This window comes from Balaenoptera borealis (assembly GCF_965194805.1).
Source record: "Balaenoptera borealis genome assembly, chromosome: 11".
NCBI lineage: Eukaryota > Metazoa > Chordata > Mammalia > Artiodactyla > Balaenopteridae > Balaenoptera > Balaenoptera borealis.
Window position 1 is genome coordinate 18,724,126 of NC_138868.1, and position 19,579 is coordinate 18,743,704.

Below are 19,579 nucleotides of genomic sequence, written 5' to 3' on the forward strand. Positions count from 1 at the left end.
TGTCTATCTTTCTGTAAATGTGGTTTTTGTTCCACAGGCTGCAGGATTGTAGTTTTTCTTGCTTTTGCTGTCTGCTCTCTGGTGGTTGAGGCTATCTAAGAGGCTTCATGGCAGGCTCTTGTGGTGGGTAGAGCTGACTGTTGCTGTGGTGGTCAGAGCTCCGTAAAACTTTAATCCAGTTGACTGTTGATGGATGGGGCTGGGTTCCCTCCCTGTTGATTGTTTTGCCTGAGGCAACCCAACACTGGAGCCTACCTGGGCTCTTTGGTGGGGCTAATGGCAGACTCTTGGAGGACTCACGCCAAGGAGTACTTCCCAGAATCTCCCCTGCCAGTGTCCTTGTCCCCACGGTGAAACAGAGCCAGCCCCGCCTCTGCAGGAGACCCTCCAACACTAGCAGGTAGGTCTGGTTCAGTCTCCCCCAGGGTCACTGCTCCTTCTCCCGGGTCCCGATGCGCACACTATTCCATGTGCACCCTCCAAGAGTGGGGTCTCTGTTTCCCCCAGTCCTGTCGAAGTCTTGCAATCAATTCCCACTAGGCTTCAAAGTCTGATTCTCTATGAATTCCTCCTCCCGTTGCCGGACCCCCAGGTTGGGAAGCCTGATGTGGGGCTCAGAACCTTCACTCCAGTGGGTGGACTTCTGTGGTATAAGTGTTTGCCAGTCTGTGAGTCACCCACCCAGCAGTTATGGGATTTGATTTTACTCTGATTGTGCCCCTCCTACCGTCTCACTGTGGCTTCTCCTCTGTCCTTGGACATGGGGTATCCTCCTTGGTGAAGTCCAGTGTCTTCCTGTCGATGATTGTCCAGCAGCCGGTTTTGATTCTGGTGCTCTCGCAAGAGGGAGTGAGAGCACATCCTTCTACTCCGCCATCTTGGTTAATCTCCATCATGAACAACATTCTTGAACAAATTTTATTTTTTTAAATTTTATTTTATTGTGGTAAGAACATTTAACATGAGATATATCCTCTTAACAAATTCTTAAGTGTACAATAGTATATTGTTGGTTATAGATGCAGTGATTTATAGCAGATCTCTAGAACTTACTCATCTTCCTTAACTGAAACTATGCCCATTGATCAGTAACTTCCCACTTACCCTTCCTCATCGTTCCTGGCAACCACCATTCTAATCTTTGATTCTGTGAATTTGACTAATTTTAGGTTTCTCATATGAGTGGAATCATGATGTATTTGTCTTTCTGTGACTGGCTTATTTCACTTAGCATCATGTCCTCAAGTTTGTCGCATGTGGCATAATTTCATTCCTTTTAAGGCTGAAAACTGTATCTGTGGATGGACGTTAATGTTATTTCTACATCTTGGCTATTGAGAATAGTGTTGTAACGGATATGGGAGTGCTAGTATCTGATTTCGATTATTTTGGGTAAACACCCAGTTATGGGATTGCTGACTCAGATGGTAGTTCTGTCTTTAATTTTTTGAGGAACCTTCATATTGTTTCCATAGCAGCTGCACTATTTTGCATTCCCACCAAAAGTGCACAAAGATTTGAAGAGACATTTCATTTAAAAATATCCAAATGGCCAGTAAACTTAGGAAATGTGCTAAACTTTATATGCCATCATGGAAATACAAATTGAAACCACCAGAGTGACTAAAATGAATAAAATAGTCTGACAATTCCAAATGTTAAGTAATGATGTGAAGCAAATGGAATCTTCATACTTTTCTGGTGAGAGTATAAATTGAGATAGCCACTTTAGAAAATGCTTTGTCAGGATGCACTAAAACTGAACTAGCTCATAACTTAGGACTTAGCAGTTCCATTCCTTAGCGTATACCCAACAGAACTGCACAGTTATGTTCACCAAGAGCATTATACAAGTATGTTTACAGCAGCATTATGTGTAATAGATTGATAATGAAAATGGTCATCAGTGATAGGAAGGATAAATACGATGAGATATTATACAGTAATGAGAGTAAATGAACTGCAACTACATGCAGCAGGATGGATGATTTTCCCTTGAAGTCAAGATAGCAGTTACTCTTGTGTGGTTAGTAACAGAGATGGGGCATGAGGGTGACTTTTGGGTTGCAGATGGTGCTCTGTTTCTTGATTCAGGCTCTGACTGTAGGAATGTGTTTTACTTTGTGAAAATCCATTGTGTTACACATTTAGGATATGTATCCTTTTCATTATGTATGTTAAACTTCAATAAAAATTTTAAAAAGTAACACACATACCAACTAAATCTTACCTTATTAAAGAAAATCACATACCATTTCATGAATGATTTAAACTCTGCGTAAAGTAGGAGAACCCAGAGGAGGAACTTTAAACTATTTTGTAGTTGAGTGTTTAGCATACGTAAGTCAAGACACCGAGAAAGGAGGAAGTCCAAGAATGGGTAGAAGTAAATATCTACATATAATGAAGGAACATTTCTGCTTCCAAAGTCTTTAGAAATTGTTTAGAACTAAATTAGTGCCATAATAGAGAGTGATAACAACATAACTTTCTATCTTGGAGAAAGATAAATCAGAATCAAAAAAGTAAAATACAAATTTTTAATTTTTGTGGCAATGTGTGTATATTCACGTGTTTCCTTAAACATGCTTAAACATTCTTTGTCCTTCCCTCTTCCCCCAACCACGCTTCTCTCTCTCTCTCTCTCTCTCCCTCTCCCTCCCTCCATTCCTTCCTTTGCCTCTTTTTCTCTCTTTTTTATTTTTGTTGATTATACAAATCAAACAACACAGTAGTTGAGTGCCAATATATTTTCTTCATAGTAGCATCATTATCTATTAGTTATCATCTTAGATTCCGACAGGTCAAGGCAATTTTTTTTTTCCTTTGGTTGGTTGTCCATTAAGCATTGTCAGCTGCAGTCTGTCATCCTGTGATCTTATCGTCCGCATAATATTGGCAATACCAGTTACCTTGCAGCATCTCTCACTGTCAACCATAGCCTTCAAAGGATAGGTAACACCAAGCTTCTCAGATAGGCTGGTGCCCCCTGTACACTGTATTTCACAAAGCCTTAATAGAGGGAGTGTCTATTAAGCCCTTGATACTAGAAGTGTGGTTCCCACACCAGCAGAATTATCTCATGCTAAACCTGGATATATTGAATGAGAATTTGCATTTTAACAAAATCCCTCGGTTCTTTGGATGCACGTTAAATTTTGAGAGCCACCACTGTAGGCATTCTCTGGATAAAAAGTTCAAGGGGTAGGTTCTTAAGTCTTAACTGATACATCATTTCTAACAGCCCCAATTTCCTGAACTTCTGTCTTTCCTTCGTACTCTGCCAGGGGAGCTTGGAACATCCACCTCAACTAAACCACTGTCCTATTTACATTTTAAAGAACTATTCCAATAAACATTAGAAGCAGCTCTGGTTGTTCTTGACATAATCCTAAATCCTAAATCATAATTGATTTAAATGGTACCAATAAATGCTTCCCTATCCGTGACACAGCCCCACTAGTACAACATGCTCTACACTTCACCTTGGTTCATGCTGGTACACATTTGTCAGGTACTGTAACTCCTTTAATAGTAGGCTGTTTCTTCCTGGGGCAAAGTTCACACTTCCCTGCTTAGGTTGTATTAAAAGTGACTTGGGTTTTGGTTCTAGAGGCAATGAGGAAGACTGGAGGAGGAACTTGTAGAAGATGAATGTTATTTTGAGATGCAGCTATTCCAGATGTAGGATTGCAAGATAAAGTTAAAATTGAAATTTAGATAAATGAAAAACCTTGTTTTAGTATAAGTATGCACTATATATTGCATCAGGCAAATTCGTACTAAAAAGCACTTGTTTATTATCTGAAATGCAAATGTAACTGTGTCCTTTTTTCAAAAAAAATTATATAACCTTTCTATTTTAGATATTTTACTTTTAGATTTACAGAAAAAATGCAGAGGTAATATGGAGAGCTTCCGTCCATTCCACACACATTTTTCCTTATTGTTATCATCCTATTTAGTATGGTATATTTGTTACAACTAATGAACCAATATTGATTCATCATTATTAACTGAGGTCCACATTTTATTTAGATTTCCTTAGTTTAACCTAGTATCTTTTTCTATTCTAGCATGCCACCCAGGATACCATATTACACTGACTTGTCATGTTTCTTTAGGCTCATCTTAGCTCTGACAGTTTCTATGATGTTCCTTGTTTTTGATGACCTTCAAAGTTTTGAGGAGTACTGGTCAGGTATTTTTTAGACTGTCTCTCAGTGGGATTTGTCATCTCTACCCTGATTATATTGGGGTCATGTGTTCTTGGGAGGAAGACCACAGGATTAAGTGCCATTTTTATCACATATTATCAGAGGTATATATTATCAACATGGCTCAACTTTGAACCTTATATTTTAAGGTGTCTATTTGGAGTCACTGGTTCCTGAAAATACAAAAATAAAAATTAAAAAAGCACTTAGAGGTCATCTCATTAGACCCTGAAATATCTTATTCATTTCAATTTGTCCCAGAATCTTAAACTTATTAGGTACATATGGTCTGTTTGGGAAATGGATTATCAATGAACCATCCCCTAATTATACTATAGGAAGTACCACATCTGAGAATATGTTATTTAAACAGCTAATATTCATTAATATTTCATCCAATGGAAATACTCAAAAGGTGAAAATTTTCTATGAACTTTCTATCCATGAATTGATCTAAGTGTTATGACAATTATTTTCCTTTCTTCTTTTGATAACTGAGGAATAAAGAGGGAATAGTTAGCCCGGAACATTGGCTGGCAGATTTTCCACATAATATCAAGTAATAAACACCTATGAAATCAAATGTACAGGGCCTAGCCATAATGAGTTTCCCAGAAAAAGTGAATCCACTTTGTCCAGGTTGCAGTCATCAGGGTCAACAGCCTACAAGTGTCTCCAGGTGGCTTGGGAAATTGCTGGGTCTGGGGAGATACCCTGAGTGCTAATATTGACATTCCCTTTTGCCAGTTCACTATAAAGATGAGTACAAATACATCCTTTATTAGTTAACCAAATATTTATTTTTCTAAATATCTTTGTTTGAGTGTTCTTATTCCAGAGCACAAAGTCCATAACCCTCTTGGTATCTGCTCTAATACTTTATGTGTATAATTTGCCGATCATTTAGAAAATATGTAATTTTTCACCCCTAGTAACATTTTCTTGTCTGTATTTGTCACAACTTTTCAGAGACTTTCACAGCTTTTCCTTGTTCCTTTGTGTGCTCTAAGTTTCTGCTTGTTGTCATCATTAAACATGTTGTGTCCACTGTTGAACTAGGAATGGTTAAGAAAACAAACTTAAAATAATTAAAACAATATTTGTTAAAACCCTACTGTGTGCTTGGCATAATGGTGGGTTCTCAAATAAAAATAAGAAAGAATAAACAGTAAAATTTACAAAAATGCTAAAGAAGAGCATGGCGTTTCTCAGGAAAAATAAGTAGTTTAATTCAATTAAAATACAACACAGAGAGAGAGAGTGGTAAAAGATAAAACGGTAAACCTAATATCTGGTGGATCATAAAAGTCCTCTCTTATCTCCTAAATGCCACGGACTTCATTTTAAGCACCAGTGCGCTAAGATTGAATCTCAGCTTTTTGAAGTCTTCCCTGGTGGCTATATAGGGAAGAAAGAAATAAAAATTCAATGGCCTTCCCTAGGATAGATGAAAATCTACTTGAAAAGACAAGACTTACAAACATGGGGTAGGGAATAATTCAAAATGGAGTATGGTCAAGTAGAAAATACTGGGCTAAGAAATATATTATCCATAACAACTGGTTTTTCTTTAATCCATTTTCCTCATTCCAGCCAGAATTACCTTGTTAAAGCATAGATCCAATCATTTCAACCTCTACATTGCATGGCCCCTGAAATCCTTCACTGATTTTCTAGTGCTTACAGAGAAACAAAATTAAGTTTCTTTAACAAGTCTTAACAACTTCTATCCCATATTTATAACCAAGTTTCTTGATTTCTGCATTTCAACCACACTGGCTCTTATAGGCCCACACAACAATATTTACTTTTTCTGTAAGCCCGCACAGGCTGTTCCCTGTGTGTGGAAAGCCCTTCCCATCCTGGCCATCTTTCCTTTTCATTTAATTCCAAACATTTCCTCTCCAGAGGTATCCTCTGGAAAGCTTTCATTGGCCTCCCTTACTTGTACAAATCCCCATTATTCAGTTTCATACTGTATTAGTCAGGGTTCTCCAGAGAAACAGAACCAGTAGAAGATGATGGATAGGTAGATAGCTAGATATCTAGCTAGCTAGATATTTAGAAAGAGATTTACTATGAGGAATTGGCTCACATGATGGTGGAAACTAAGTCCTATGATCTGCCATCTGAAAGCTGGACACCAAGGAAAGCCAGTGGTATAGTTTCACTCCAAATCTCAAGGCCTAAGAATCTGGACCACTTATGTCTGAAGGCAGGAGAAGATCCATATTTGCCCTTCCTCAGCTTTTGTTCTCTTTAGGCTCTCAGTGGATTGAATAATGGCCACAGTGTGGGTGAGGGTAATCTTTACTCAGTCTACTGATGCAAATTCTCATCTCTCTGGAAACATCCTCACAGACACACCCAGAAATAATGTTTTACCAGCTATCTGGATACCCCTTAGTCCAGTCAAACTGACAGATAAAATTAGCCATCACAGTAAATTCACTTCATTTGTCTCCCATCTCTCAAGGATCAATTTCCTTTAGCTGTTCACTGTTCCTTCTCCTAGAACATCAGTTCTTCTCTTTATAATTTTTTAAAGTATACATGAAAAAGTATGTTTCTCAATTAAAAAACAAAGAAACCTTTCTTGACCTTATAATATCTTCCAATTACATGTCCATTTTTCTACTTTCCTTCACAGAAAAGTTCCTCAGAAGAGTTTTCTACTCATTGTCTCAAATTTCTCCCTTCTTATACTTTATTGAATTCAGTTCAGCCAGGTTGCAGCTCTGAACATTCTTCCCAAATGACTCTCATTAAGGCAGTGACTGGCAGATATATTGCTAAAGACAAATGGACAAAACTCAGTCCTCATCCATACTTGACATGTCACCAGCAGTTAGGACATGGTGACCATTATTTCCTCCATGACAATTTCTTCACTTGAATTTCAGGGCCCTACAACTTAATGGTTTCTTCTTGCTTTGTTGAAGGCAGTCTTCTCAGTCTTGTTTGCTGGCTCCTCTTTCTCCCATATTCTGTCTTAATGTGGGACTGCCCAAGGAATCAGTCTTTAAACCTCTCCTGGATTCCATCTTACTCCCTACCATGGTGATTTCATCCAATCCCATGCCTGAAATGCCACCTGTATGTTTATCAGTCTAAGTTTTATAGGCTAAGCCCAGAACTGACCCCTGGACTTTTGGGTCAGATATCTAACTAAAAATTCAATATATTTGTTTGTATTGCTAAGAGAAATCTCAGACTTAAAAATTAGCTTCTGATCTCTCAACTTAAAACCTGCTCCTCTGCCAGTCTTCCCTATTTCAGTTAGAGTCCTCATTTTATCTACATGGTTCTCAAATTCTGGGGTCAAACTTAACTCCTGTCTCATATATTCTTACACCACCTCTTCTATCAATTAGCAAAGTCTGTTGACTCAACCTGAAAAACATATGCAGAATCTGGCCAGTTCTAATCATGTCCACTGTTATCTATCACTTTGGGCAAACCTACAGTCATCATCATTTCTTGTACAAGTTATTGTAATTGCCCTCTAACTGGTCTCTATATTTTTTCTTTGCCCTATGTAGTCTACTAAGCAGAACAGCTGGAATGATCCTGTTAAAAGTAAGATGAAGTTATGTTTGTAGGGAAAGTTCTTCAATGGTGTCTTATTGCTCTCAGAATAAAGATAAAGCTCTTAAACCTGTGAGGCCCTACACAATCTGGCCGTCTGCAGACTCTTTGATCTAATTTCTTGATTTTCTTTTTCTTTGAGTCTGCTTCAGTCACAGTGGTCATCTTGCTGTGATTTTTTTTTTTTTTTTTCTTTTTTAAACTAGGAACTTTCTCAGTGTGGGAATTCTTGCCACAAACAAAGTAAGCTGCCAGGACCCAGTTAATTAACTAAAAGAACGGCTGCTATTATGGTTGATATCTGAATTGTTAAGGGTCTAGAAAGGGGTGCCTGTAAGTCTGTGCTTTGTTGCCTAAAATAGACCAATTCAAAAGGGGGCTAGTTAATGGACACAAAAGTTCCCATGATCCCTCCCACTTCCTTCCTACTGTATCTTCAGAAGTAGGGCAAGATCCTTTTAAGCTAACATCTGAAATTGATGATTTACTGATAGCTTGCTTAAGACTGATTTAGGAATGGGGAAGTGCTAAATTGGTAGGTAGAAGTTATTATTAATGTGTTTTGGAAAATACTGATTCTCTACCTTGTCCCAATCTTACTGAATAAGAATGTCAATGTGGTGGAGCTGTTGAATCAATGTTTTAAGGAAGTTATTGTATAATTTTTATGCTTATAAAGGTACAATCCTAGCTGCAAAAAAATTCCCTGACGATCTTTTTAAAAAATGCTAATAGTCAGACTTAACTTCAGAAATCTGATTTAATAAGCAGCAGGATTGAGAATCTATGGTCAGAGTTAGAGATCAATATTTGTTGAATGAATAAAACGAGTGAGTGACAACTGATTAAAATGTGAATTATTATATACTTATATTCCTTGACAATTCAGTTATGTTCTCATTTTCCCTTGGATTGTCTTTGGTTTCTCAATGTGAAGGAAAAACTAAAAATTAAATTCCTCACTTCATATTATGGTTGAGAAAGTCTTCATTACCTCTTGTCTGCAGTTTCTGCCCTTGTTTTGCCATTTCCTCCTTACTAAAGCCAGAGCTGTCTTTCTAGAACTCAACCAGTCATATTATGTGCATATTTAAAAACTTGTTTATGTTTCTATTTATTAATCTGGAACCTTTTGGTTGTGACAGAAACTCAACTCAAACCAGTTTAAATGAAAAAAAAATTTTTTTTCAATTGGCTAACATAACAGATCTGAGCTGAATCTAGGATTCCATAGGATTCTATTTATTTCCAGTTTTACCCTAATTTCTCCCTTTTGCTTAATTCTTTCTTGCAATTTCAGGTTTGCTATTTAGCAGTTTAGCATCTGTGGTAACCCAAGCAGAATTTCAAGACTAACCCAGGTATTCAGCTTGAATCATGGGTTCGTCCCTTAGCTGCTCTGGAGCCAGAAGGATGGGACGATCTGACTGGTCAAACACGTGCCTCTTATGAGTGTGCATTTTTTGGTTTTTGAGAGTGTTGATATAGGTTTGCACCACCCAAGACATACACACTGAGACTGGCCCAAAGGGAAAAAGAGAGGGCTCTTACCAGGAGAAGGAAGGAAAAATCCAGAGCAGACAAAATGACACAACAGGGTATATTCAGGAAGATTTAATTAAAGTGTTATGCTGGTCCCCAAACCATTACTACCTGTGCCCTATTTACCTCTATAGCCCTGAAGGTCATTTACTTCTCCTGTACCCAACATTTCAGTCACACTGAGCTATTTGTTTCTGGAACATGCCATACTCATTTATATGTCTGCCTTCACTTGTGGTATTTCTTATATTAGGAATACTTGCCAAATTTCTATTCATTTTTCAAGGTATATCTTTCAATCATCTATTGCTGTGTAACAAACCACTTTGAAATTTAATTACTGACAAAAGCCATTCTATTACTTACTCATGAATCTGCAATTTGGGCAGCACTCAATAGGAACGGCCCACCTCTGTTTAACATAGTGTCAGCCTGAGAAACTCAAAGAGCTGGGGCCTCATCTCTGAGGAAGAGGTCAAGCTGGGTCATATATCTGAGACTTCAATTCTCACTGTCAGCTGAGTGTTCATCTGGAGCCAGTCACAGGGGCATCTTAGTTCCCCTCCACGTGGCGTGAGGTTCCTGTAGCATGGCAACTTTGCTAAAAGTGAGAGAAGTGGAGATTGCCTGTCATCTTAAGGCTGCAGACATCACTCTGCTGCATTCTCTTGGTCAAAGACAGTTGAAAGGCCAACTCGGGTTCACAGGGAGGGGAAGTAAGCTCTCTTCTCCATAGGAGGGAGATGTGCGGAGTGATATGCACAGTTAAGTGGCGGCGGTGTTGGGTCTGGGGGTTGTATGGCTCTTCTTCCAAGACGCCTGCAGCCTAAGTCCAACTTAGCTGTTTCCATTTTCCAGTAGACTGGCTCAACCTCTGAATGACACCAAGTAAATTTAATAATTTTTGTGTCTCTATTCTTTTAAAAGAGTGTTTCTCAGAGTATGTTTAACAGATTTGTTGGGAAGCAAATAGGCCCACTACAGAAAAGAAAAAAAAAAAAAAAGACTTTATTTTTAATCAACTAAATTGTGAAGATTTCCCTATTGCAGGAAGTCTCAGCTTTTGTGATATGCTAATGTGCATTGTAAACCTCCCAGTGACAGGAGTCACGAAGTTAGGTAGAGGATAGGAAAGGTTACATAATAGAGCCTAACAGTCCACTTGTCATGTAATTTTATAATTATTTGATCGTCAATTTGTATGTTGTACTATGAGCTCTCCAATCATGGTAATTTGGTGTTCTTTTGTTGTTTTGTGTCCAACTATCACAGGGACTAACACATAGTAGTCTTTTAGTAAACATTTCGGGAATAAGAGGTAAGGAAAAAGAGAGAGGAAGGTAGGGAGGAAACAGTTTTAAAACCTTCATTATGTAAGCCCAGCCTCCATATATGCAATCTGACCACTTACGCAATTCCCAATTCATTTGATAGAATCCAGTCTTTCTGTGCAGATTCCTCAGAGGGACTTATCATTATTTCAGATCAAATAAAACCATGTTGCTCCTGAGTAGTTCCATTGTAATAGAAAGAATAATAGCCCCTGAATGATGTTCACATCCTAATCTCTAGAACCTGTAATAGTTACAGTACCCAGCAAATGGAATTAAAGTTGCAGATGAAATTAAGGTTGCTAATCAGCTAAACTTAAAATAAAGAGGTTATTTTGGATTATCTGCATGAACCCAGTGTAATCGCAGGAGTTCTTAAAGTGGAAGAGGGAGACAGAAAAGAGAACCAGAGCAATGAAGTGTTAGGAGAACTTAGCCAGATGTTGCTGACTTTGAAAATGGAGATAGGAGACAATGAGCTAAGGAATGTGGGTGACCTCTAGGAGCTGGAAAAAGCAAGGAAATGGATTCTTCCCTAGAGCCTCCAGAAGGAGCACAGCTCTACTGATACCTTGATATAAGCCCTGAGACCCATTTTGGATTTCTGACCACCAGAACTATAAGATAATAAATTTGTATTGCCTTAAGCTATTGAGTTTCTGGTAATTTGTTACAACAGCCATGGAAAACTAATACACCATGGATGATTACCATATTTTCTGTTTAACTAGTGATTAAAAAGAAATTATTTAAAAACAAGAATGGTACAGCCCTGGCTGCACTTAATTTAATAGATTCAGTTTTAATTACCTTGATGTGACTCTGTAGTATGTTAGCAAATACACCATAGTCCATTTGTAAAACTGACTAATCTATATTAATAGATGCTCTCAGTATGGTATTTGGTCTGGGCTAATTCCACTATAGGAAAGCATGCGTGAATATTTGTGGAATATGGAAATGGTTATTCTTTAGGTTATATAACTCTGAGAAACACTGTGCTTTGAGGATGATTTGCAGCTTACAGAAGCAGATCAATGTTTTATAAGGAAAGAAGCATTTCAAAATATGAGAATTTTAATAATATATAAATAATTCATCCAAAGTATGTTCAGTTATTTAAATTTTCTTTCCTCAAGTAGCTAATAAGCACCTCCCCGTGTCTGCAATGATCTCAGGTAGTGGGGATACACTGGTGAGTTAAGCACGGTCACTTAAGATTCATATCTTTTATTGGAAGAAACTGACAAAAATTTAATATTGAATCAATGTGAATGATGCTCTAATAATATTTATAAAGTATTGTAGAAGATCAGATGAGAGTTTATGCAACTTTTAAGAAAAAAAAACTTTACGATGCCAATAATATTGCACTGTATCTTTAAAGTATTCAGATGAACAAGTTGGAAAAATAGATTCCAGGAGGAGGAAAAGACTCATGTGAAAACACTTATATCTCCAAAAATTCATTTGTTTGAGAGATGGGAAGCAATTTGTGGCACTGGGATACAGGCTATGCATGAAGGATGTAGCACAGTGGAAAGGGAGGAGCATATTGAAAATGTTCCCGGGAAAACCATGCAGGGACTAACAATGTGAGGGTCTTTGTAAACATACCAAGTATGTTGGATTTCATCCTGAAGGATGTGGGAAACAAAGAGTTTTTAAACAAACCCATAACAGCAAATTTTGTCCAGAGAAATCTAAAGATGTGTGGATGATGAATTGGAGAGATGTTATTAAAATGAATCAGAAAAACATGATGAAAGTTGAAACTAGGAAGGTGGTGATTGTCTGGAGATTAGAAAATTGGGTGACACTTAATGAGCAGGTTCTATAGTTTTGGTGATTGAGGAGAAGTGGAATTAAAAAAAAAACTCTAATGGTAATAATTTAGACAACTAGTGAAACTACCTTTCCTTATTCAGATATCATAATAAGAAAAACATGTATATCACTTATGGTTAGGATTCTTTCTGATGACAGTAATAAAAAAATATAACTCAAACTTGTTATAAAAAAGATAAGGAGATATAAAGTCTCACATACCTGAAATTACAATAAAACTTTGAAGAGGCTTGAAGGTAAGTCAAATAATGATTCCAAAACAGTTTGTATCTCCTTTCAACTCTGCTTACATTGTCTTTTTGCTTATATTCATTCAGAGCGCTGTCTTCAACAAATGTTTTTACATGATGATACTTGTTAAAAATGTGTCTCAATTGTTTTGAATATTTTACCAGATTTAGATGTGAAAATTATAGGTCTTCTCAGTTCCATTCCTTTGCAGAGTAGAAAATAAATGATTAAAATTGAAAGTAAGATCTCCATGAATATATGCTTTCCAAAGTTGAAATATTATAAAATTAAACTATAGAGTTTTAATATTAAAACCTGTATTCTATTTGAACTCTCGCAATTAATTTGCTCAAATCCACTGTTACCTTTGAAGGAATAAATTTCAAGGTTTCCCTGTTTGCAAGCTTTATTTTTAGTCATTGCAGTTCATTAAATCTTAAGAAGCTGAACATTTCTGTTCTTTTATTTCTTGAATAAACTGATTTAAGATTTTCAATTGATTTTGAATGGAATGCAAAGTCTTGGTTATAAAACAAGTTAAATACCTTTGCAGAACACTTAAATTGTTTTCCAAGTAATTCTTTTTTTTAAATTTATTTATTTTGTTATTTTATTTTATTTTGGCTGTGTTGGGTCTTCGTTGCTGTGCGCGGGCTTTTCTCTGGTTGCGGTGAGCAGGGGCTACACTTCATTGCCTTGTGCGGGCTTCTCATTGCGGTGGCTTCTCTTGTTGCAGAGCACGGGCTCTAGGCGTGCCGGCTTCAGTAGTTGTGGCACACAGGCTCAGTAGTTGTGTTTAGTTGCTCTGTGGCATGTGGGATCTTCCCAGACCAGGGCTTGAACCCGTGTTCCCTGCATTGGCAGGCGGATTCTTAACCACTGCACCACTAGGGAAGCCCTCCAAGTAGTTATTGAAATATTTAAACATTGCTAAAATCCAATTGCTGATGACAGAAAAGAGAAGGCCCAGGTAAATTCATGTTGAAATATGTTTTAATGCAACATCAACCATATACACACAAAAATTATAGTCGTTTTTCTATTTCTGTGCATAAAGTATTTACAACTTTTGACTACAGCTATTTCAGTGCAATTATTAATTTGTGTACCACAAGAAATTCTAGGTATATTTCTTGATCAATAGGTTTTTTACTTTAGTAAGACCATTGTTTTCACCATAACACTGTACTCTAACAACTTAGTATTTCATATTTTTATCCTTGCGGAAACAAAATATTTAACTCCAATGTTGAGTGTTTTAATAGTGTTCACACTGCTGCTTTCAAGAAAATGAACTTGTAAAACTTTACTTTGATCCTATGAATTAAATGAAAAAAGTTGAACCATTATTGGACTTAACTGATTTTCTGTTTGAAGCATGTGCTGATATAACACATCATTCAGCCATTTGTGAAGTTCTTCTGTTGATGGAGTCAACATTATCATCTATTCTTTCACTTTTCCTATCTGCCTATGAAAAGTTGGATATGTATTCACTTAGAAAAAAGTCAATAGATCTAAATGAAAAGTCATAGTTTGCAGTATGATATGTTACTCTCCCTTGGGTAGCTGGACACATTTGTCATTTCAAGTATAGTTCACTTTAAATGGACAACATTCTTTAAATAAATACTGATGCTGCTTCTGCAGATGTGTGTCCTCTAGCTTTCCTCTCCTGAGAGTGGATGGTAACACCAATTAATATTTTGTTCAAGTTAAACTTTTACCAACTTCTTAAGAAATGGAAACTCTGGAGGTAAATTTTTAGATTTATTTATATCAAATGATTTATTGCAAAAAATAAAATAAAATGCTACCAAACAATAAATTAGATATATATATAGATATGAAACATTAAATAAATATCAAAACCACTTAAGAAGAACATTAAGACTACAAGTTTTGATAGAACAATACAGCTATTATTTCTTGATCATTTTTCAAGCACACATCAACCTATAATTTCACATTGACCTGACTAACTGGAGGTTCCATGGATTCCAGTTCTCAAAGGTCACGGCACAAATCTTGACATAAATGGCTGGTATTCCAAGTGACTAGCAGGGGCAGCTGAGTTAAAAACTTCTGCTACTACTCTAGACCTGAAAAATGTAGCTCTTTCCTACATGTCCATTTTTTTTTTTATAGACTTATTTTTTTAGAGCAGTTTTAGGCTTTCAGTACAATTGAACACAAAGTACAGAGAGTTCCTATATACCCCTGACTCCACACACTATATGTCCTATTATAATTATTTTATCAGAAAATATTTTGCATTCTGCCCTCAAAAGTGAGATATTATATCTGGAAAAGAAGAGTGAAAAAAGACTGGTAATCTTCCAGATAGCCACATGTTAAAGTTAGAACTCTGTTCATTGAACATGAGTTTCATCCATTATTATACAAGATTATGGCAGGAGCTGAAAGTAAAATTTTAATGCAACTATTATTAATAATACATTACTAAGAAATGAAAAACCTAGGATAAATGTTGAACTGAACAGGACTCAAGACAATAGGCATGTATTTCAGGCAAACTTGGATACATGTTCACCCATGTATTATGACATTGATGTGGTTATCATTTCAGAGTATGCATGGAAAACACATTGTAAAGGTTAAACAATAAAAAACACTAAACCTCACATTTATGTTGAAAATGCTTATTTTTGCTATTTCCATTGTGCTAATATGGCTCAGATTTCAAACTTCCTGATCAGTTGACACAAGTGTACAGACAAGCGTGTGTTAAGGGAGTCTTCTGGAATCGAATCGAAATCTGACTCTGCCACCTTCTAGCTCTGTGACCATCAACACATAAACTACTTTTCTGAAATTCAGTATATTATCTTATAATATGGGGATGTTACTTCCATTAAAGTGTTCTTATAAGGTAATGTGAGTTCACAGTAGCAAAGTGCTAATATTGTAGTAGCTCAATAATTTAATTTCCTTCTGTATGCCCCTTTTCCTTCACTTCACTTTTATGTCAAGAGTGTGATACTTCCCATCCACCCATCCACATTAAAATGACTAAATTAGGGGTAGTGACTATCTATATAAAGTCTCCCTTCTCTAATTTTTACTGCAGTTGGGACCCATTTGGGTGCTGGCAAAAGGATTTACAGTCAGTTAATTATGAACATAACAGTTGGTGGATTAGAGGAAGAAATGAAACTGTTTAAAGGCCTAATGGTACATTTTAGATTCTGGAACTTCCAATATGAGTCCTAACAATGTCAGGGAGGTTGGTTTTTTGGGGTTTTTTGGGGTTTTTTTTCCCAGTTGTGGGCATGAGGAATTAGGAGATCAGTTTAAAGAAAGAAAATATTGTGTGTTCAAATATCATAAAATGACCCTTTGAAGAAACTGACAATCAAGAAAGAGCAAAGTAACAGTTCCTTTATGTTTCGCCAAAGATTGACTGTGTTGAATCAAAATGACCTTACAACGTACATAACAAATGAATTGCCATATATATATATATATATATATATATATGGCTCATAAAAATCATTAAATAAAATAACTTGAATAAAAAAACAAGGGTTAGAATAGGTCATTAATAGAAGAAGAACCCTGAAATGTCATTAAACATGAAACAGTTTTCAACTACAATGATCTAGGCACTGCAAACATGAGACAAAAATGAAATACACAAATATGACACACCATTTTACACCCATTAGACTAGCAAAAATTAAGTTTAACAGTAGCAAGTGTTGACAAAGATGTGGGAAAATGGAATCACAGAATCATGTTAACACTTTGGAGAGCAGTTTTACAATACTACTTACTAAAATTGTCAATGTGCAACCCTATGACTAACAGTTGTACTTCTGGGATTATATTCTATAGAAATTCTCTAAAATGTGCAATAGGAGACTTGTGCAAGGATATTTATGGCACCATTTTCAATAATAGGAAAATGCTACAAATGATCAAAATCTAATACTGGAAAAATGGAAAATGAAATATGATATATTTGTATAATTCAATACTTGACATCAATTAAAAGGAATGAACTAGACTTCTTTATAGCATAGGTCATCTCAAAAACATAAGTTTTGAGGGAAGTAGGCTATTTGAAGAATGATACATATAATAAATATATATGCAAATTTAAAACCATAGATAATACTATACACAGATATACATAAATGAGTGTTGTCTGTCTATTTACTGATCCATATCTATCAGGAATTGTTATGCATTCATGAATTTATCCATCTTTCTATCAATCCATTAATATACCCATGTGTATTTTAAAATGTACTAGAATAATGCACATAAAGTTTATAAGCATGGTTGCCTGGGGATGGGAAGGAAATTTGCTAGGATGGAATTGTAGATAAAGCAGAGTGCATTGTAAGTTCATTTACAATGTGTATCTTTTCATAATTTAAGAAAAGAAATGAAGCAAATTTTACAAAATATAATTATTGTCTATTTTAGGTGGTGTGTACAGCTCTAGGTTATACCATTCTTACTTTTAATTGTCTTTCTTATTTGTCCAAAAATAAGATTCTAAGTGAAAGAATTAAATATATATAATGCTGGATTTTTAGCCCTTGAAATCTGAATATGTTTTTATTGACTAGAAGAGGCAAATATGGTCATTTGTGTGGAACATCTGTAATGGGCCGTGAAACAATTCATAAAGGAATGGAATTTGGCATCTGTCCAGGGGACCCAGATCTACACAAGTCTTGCCCTGGTAATTATGTCTGCAGTGAGAGAAGTAGCTCTGAGAGATGAAGTAATTATGGAAGATCAGAGGTAGAGAACTCAAGAAACCATCCAGGAAGATCCTGTCATTTGAGTGATGAAGAGACTGAGGTCCATGCAGGGCCAGCAACTTGGCAGTCGATTCTCTGAACTTCTAGTTGAGCGCACCATACAGAATTACATGTGCTTCTTCTGGGAACCCAAATTACTTTTTCCTCTTCCAGTGACTTTTGCTTCTGGGCAAAAGCAATGAAGTCAGAAGCAATGCCAATTAGCCATTCCTGTATTCTGCCCTGAGCCAAATAGCAGGGGTGGGGGCATTCTCCAGGGATCTACCTCAGGGTCTGGGCTTCCATCCATCAGCTGTCAGATCAGCTCATGGGACATACCCAGCTCCCCCTTGTTCTTCTGTCATCACGCCAGTTTTGCTTCCTGTAGCTTTGGCTTCACTCTCATTGATTTCAGGAAAATCCAGGGGGAACAGTTCCTTCTTGAGAGATGCAATTTTGAAGGGCTTTGGAGGCTTGTAAGGGGCTTATTAATAAAGGCTGGAATTAATTAAAAAAGAAGGTCAAAGGAGCTTAACCACCTATTGCTCTGGAAGGACAACAAGGTACCAAATGAGTGACTGTTATTGATTAAGCATCTTGATTGCCTGCTTGGTCAGTCAATCAATACTAAAGAGTCAGATTCTTCAAAATATTAAACAAAATGAAGACAAGGATTTTAGCTTGGAGCCTGAATTCCTAATGTTTTGCTAAAAGTTAGGTAGAAACCTCTTTGCATCCAGGTGAATTGCGGGAAAATAAGTGAAGGCAGAATGATGGATTATTGAGCTGCTTGAAAAGCAATAGTTGCTGCCTGTGGCTCTTGTAATTTACTCTGGAAACTGTGTCCTGAGGCTTCTGGTAAGAGTAGATCAGATATAATGGGTATTTTTTTTCATCAGTGAAATGTAAGGGATATTTTTCTTCCCATTAAGGACAGAAAAGCAGCTCCTTACTGAAGAATCCATTTCAAACGTTAAAGGGACGTAGGTGATTGTTCTCATTTTATAATTGAAAATAGTCCAACAGTTCTAAAAACAGTGCTTCCAAGGTCTAAAAGAGAGGTCAAGGCAGAACTGAAGGTTCCTGCCATTTCTACCCTAAAGGCAAGAGCTAGATGGTGCTTAGTGGGGGAGTTAGGCAATGTTGACTCATTTAATTCTCACAATAAACCTCTGAGGCGGTGTTAATATTATCCCCCTTTTATAGATAAGGAAACAATCATAGAGAAATTATTTTGCCAGATGCTCATTCAGCTGTTAATAGCAGATTAACAGTATTAACAGATTAAAAGTATGATCTGAATTGAGAAAGTTTGTATCCCTAGCCACCAGCCTAGTAGTTTTCCTGTTTTAACACACAACGGAATCACTGGGAGGGCTTGTTAAACCACAGAATGCTGGGCTCCATCCCCAGAGTTTCTGATTTAGCAGGTCTGGGGTGGGACCAAAGAATTTGAATTTCTAATAAGATCCAAATTAATGCTGTTACTCCTGGCCTAGAATTCAGGCTTTGAGAACCACTGTGCTAGGCTATAGCACTTGATATGTCCCTACTTCCCTACCTAAGATTCTACAACATTCACACTGCAAATGGCTCACAGGTGTGACTCTTAGACTGTCAGTTTTTTTCAGGTTTGGGGTCATAGTTAATCACCCAAGCATAACACCATGGATAATTAAAACCTCTTTTATGATAGAATCTATGGTTGCATTTTTGTTAAAGTTTACATAAATTTATTCAGAATCTATACTTCCTCCCACCCCCCATCTCTGGCAACCATTAATCTGTTTTCTATATATATATAAGGGTTTTTTTTTTCTTATTTAGATTCCATATGTAAGAGAGATCATACAGTATTGTCTTTCTCTCTCTGACTTATCTCACTTAGCATAATGCCCTCAAGGTCTATTCATGGTGTCTCAATTGGCATGATTTCGTTCTTTTTTATGGCTGAGTAATATTCCATTGTATATATATTGTAGGGACAGAAAAAATTTTCCTTCTTCTCTTTGGCTAGTCTAGTAATTAAATTAACATAAGACAG